This window comes from Dipteris shenzhenensis, chromosome 30, assembly GCF_047967505.1.
Source record: "Dipteris shenzhenensis isolate YYH24624 ecotype China chromosome 30, Dip_SZ_1.0, whole genome shotgun sequence".
Taxonomy (NCBI): Eukaryota; Viridiplantae; Streptophyta; class Polypodiopsida; order Gleicheniales; family Dipteridaceae; genus Dipteris; species Dipteris shenzhenensis.
The window spans coordinates 2,676,390-2,680,655 of record NC_141625.1 but is presented as its reverse complement, the minus strand read 5'-3'; positions in this window follow the sequence as shown (position 1 = coordinate 2,680,655).

Genomic DNA, 4,266 nt, shown 5'->3' with positions numbered 1-4,266 from the left:
GGTGTCCTACTTGGTACCCTATACTATCTCTTCTCAAATCGACCCAAGGTCGATTTGCATCTCTAAAAGCCTTATAGTTTGTGGGAATGCCTAATAAACACTACACCTTAAATCGACCCAAGGTCGATTTTCTGTGTGTTTTGTTTCTAAAAAATAAAAAATTTGTGCGTTTTTATAACATCTTGAAATCTTAAATTGACCTTAGGTCGATCTGGAAGGTTTAAATTTCAAAAATTTAAGTTTGAATTATTTTATTTCCATATTTAAATTCCATTTCAAAATTCAAACTTCACTTTCATTTTTCAAATTCCATTTTTGATTCAAATTCAAAATCTAAATCTCTAGATTGTGAGTTTTAGTCACTTATAGAAAGAGAGACTAATGGACACCGAGCTTACTTGGTGGTGGCTGCTACTTGTGTTTCATGGAGCTTTCTAGGTGCTTGCAAACCTTTTCTTCGTTGTACATCTTGAAAAAACCTACATTTGTCAAAAGGTGGTTCTGCCTTGATGAAACCTTAAAGTGCAAAAAAGATTGAGATGCTAGATTAAGTGTGATAGAACGCTTCACTTTTCTATCTATCTAGTGCAAAGGTCTAGAAAGTACACACAAAGGAAATCCCTTAATGACAAACCCATGGATAGTACCAAAGACCAGCTCAACAGGAGGATGACTCAAGCGGGAGTTAGACGGATAGCACCACCACATATCTAGATCCCCCCCCTCTCTCTTCTCTATCTCGGAGTCCCCTCGGACAATCCTAGTCTCTGACTTTGTCCCCTTTCTCTCACGTAGTGTATTCCTTCCTCCCCAGGTCCCATCCCCCTCAGATACCCATGACATACCAAACTTCTTGATTGTATTTTCTCAAGCTTTCCTTTTCCCTCGAGTTCATCTTGTATGCATACCCACCACGCAACAACCCTTGGCCTCCCTAGATCTCTTACAACTTAGGGATAGAAAACTTTATCTTTTCATGGACTGATGCACAAGGAGAGATTGTGAAGCCAATGGAGAGATCATGAAAGAAGACAAGATTCACATAGAGAAATCGTGAAGCGAATGGATTGTGAAAGAAGGCAGTTCATAAGAGGAGACATCAGGTGATCCTTTTTGTTTTGAGCTTTTGCTTTGAAACCAATTCCTTTGTGCAATGTTGGCTACAAGAGAAACACACAACCTATAGCACTAAGCATGCTTAATGCCATAATAACTGCACCAATCAATTTTAGCTAACATATAAAATATATTCTTGAAACACACACTGAATAGATAGGCTATGAAAATAAAGAATAATGTGCTCTCATCTCCAACATAATTTTTTTTAACTTTCAATTTACTTTAGATAGTTGGAGTTCTTTCAATTGTTGGTATTTATTTAACCTTATATGAATCAATATGCATCATTTGCAAAGAGAATAACATCTAAGGAAACTAGACAATATTTTTTTCATGTGCTATGATAAAAATACAACGTTTCAAAAAATGTGCTCTCATCTCCAACATAATTTTTTTTAACTTTCAATTTACTTTAGATAGTTGGAGTTCTTTCAATTGTTGGTATTTATTTAACCTTATATGAATCAATATGCATCATTTGCAAAGAGAATAACATCTAAGGAAACTAGACAATATTTTTTTCATGTGCTATGATAAAAATACAACGTTTCAAAAAATCCCAAAACTAAAAGGTGTGATTACTACTTTTGAGGAGACAGAAATAGAAGTCACTTTAAAAGAGACAATAGTGGACAAGGTGTTGCAATAGCCTTAGAGATTAACCATAGCATATTTATCAATGAATGGTTATACCCATTGATCCATATCATCTAACAAGGGAGCACGAAGCACATAGCCCCAAAAGAAGATAGTGGGGCTCAATGACAAAGGGGTTCTGAATTAAGCACAACACTCTCTCTCTCGAGTTTGCTAAGGTTGCATAGGAACATGATGTTTTGGGCTTGCTTTTAAGCCTTACTAGTTGTACCTTTTCTTTTTATTAATATAATCTTCTTTTCTACTACTTAAAGAAATAAAGGGAGCTACGAACTCTCGAGCAAACTCCTCCTAGTTCATCGAGACATACATAAAATGCTTTTGAATTCGTTGCTAGAATAAATGTAGAAGCTATGAATGGTTGTGAAGGCCAAGGCCATAAGCATAAAGCTCACTCTTAGATGAGAAAGAAGGGCAAGGTATCCTAGTAGAGCTTCAAGGTGGTTGTAGCTCTAGAAGGAATAAGAGAAATATGCTAAGCAACCTCAAGTACAAGAGCCAGCAACCGACTATAAGAACCTTCACATTCAAAGCGGGGGCTACTAATTCATGTAGCTCTAGAAGGAATAAGAGAAATATGCTAAGCAACCTCAAGTACAAGAGCCAGCAACCGACTATAAGAACCTTCACATTCAAAGCGGGGGCTACTAATTCATGTCCCAAACAAGAGAAATAAAGGAGCACACATACAAGAGCTTGCATTTGAATGTACGAATTGGAAACGAGAAGCTTCACATTTAACGTGGGGGCTCTTAATTGAAATACCAGCAGTGCATGCTAGCTTGAAGCCAAGTAAGATCGCACAAGGTTCAAAGTAAGCTAAAGAAATTAAAACTTTAACTATAATTATGAAAAATAGCTTGATGGCATGGCTACGTAGAAGGAGAGTATGTACGAGCTTGAAGAGCAAGATGAAGGCTAGATGCAGAAGCAAAACTCTCTAGTTGACTACACGACCAATGTTTACATAGAGGAAAGTTTGAAGGTTGAAAGAAGTTGTAAAGAAGGTGATATCCCATAGGAACTAGGCTCGTCTTGAAAGAGTTGTTGCCGAGCCACCTCCACAGTAGAATAGAGAGTGCTTGATTGGAAAAGCAAGGAAAACCTGCAAAGAAAAAGGCTAAAACTGAGAAAGCACCAAGAAGAATGTGGACTACTACCTAGCTAGAAGGGAGACGATACACGGGACTGTTTGAGGCAAGAATCTTAAAAGGGGAATGTTTGAAGTAAGAATCTTAAAAGGGGGACTGTTTGAAGCAAGAAGCTTAAAAGGAGGAGTTCTAACTTAGATAAGCTTGAAGGAATCAAGGATGCTAGAAGAAGAATTGCGATGTGACAACATGCACAAGAAAATTGGATAGGGGAAAAGCAAGTGGTTTTCCTGTGTGATAGCCTGTCTTTGTATGATAATTTTATCCATACAATTTATTTTCATTGTATGTGGACATTGTTTTGAATGCTCCATCTTCTCCGTTGACAAGGCCATCTTGTTGGTTTATGTTTCTGGAGCATAGCTCAAGGAACATTCCCTCTTTATATTCTAAAGATGTTCTCAAGCCGTCTATCATGTTAGGGTCTTCTAAAACTTTGGCTATGACAAGGGGTTTATGTGAAGTGATCTATTGCTTTTAGCACACATAACTCTTTCTTGTAAAATTTGAAGAATAGAGTCATTGTGTTTGTTCATTTGCATGTTTGTGTAGAAGAGGTGTGTGAAGGTATGATCTTGTGGTGGTGGATGAAAGCATTTGTCATTTATATAGTCAATTGTTATATGAGCACATTTTCTAAAGGAGCTTAAAATTGTTATTAAATCATTATCTATTTGTCTCATTGCTGTTTTGAGTTCATAACATTTGATTTTATTTGCCCAGTATGTATTTGCCATGGAGTCCAATGTCCCCTTGTTTGTTTTGAAGATCCATGCATCTTTCATTGGCTTTTCTTTGTAAAAATCGCCACAAGTGATGACATCCACATTGCGAAAGTATTCATTAAAATTCATTTTCAAGGAATGCGTACATAAGTCTGCAAAGTTTAAGTTCTTCCAACAAGTGAAATTTCATTAAAGACAAGCAGTTTGATTTGTTTGTACACTGCACTGAGGGTATCTAGTTTTTCATGTGCAAATGATTGAAGGTTCTTAATATGGATTAGTAAGTGAAGTGTGGCCACAAAAATAAACCAAGAATGGACTTACTATTGTTAGTATTGCGAATGCATTGCAAATAGAACCTTAAAAACAAGCATTTTGACAAGAGAGCAATTTCCTATACAACCTGCAGCTATAAGAACAATACATAGAGCACAATGACTAACTATGGGAAAATTAACATAATTTTTCTCCAAAAGGTGTATGTGCTCATGGCCTTGCATACACTACCATCTCATATTTTAAAAAATTGCTAATCTTTACTTGCTAAACGCACAAAAAAAGGATAATTTTAACATAGAAAAAGATATCCACAATGAGATGCAAAGGATGAACAC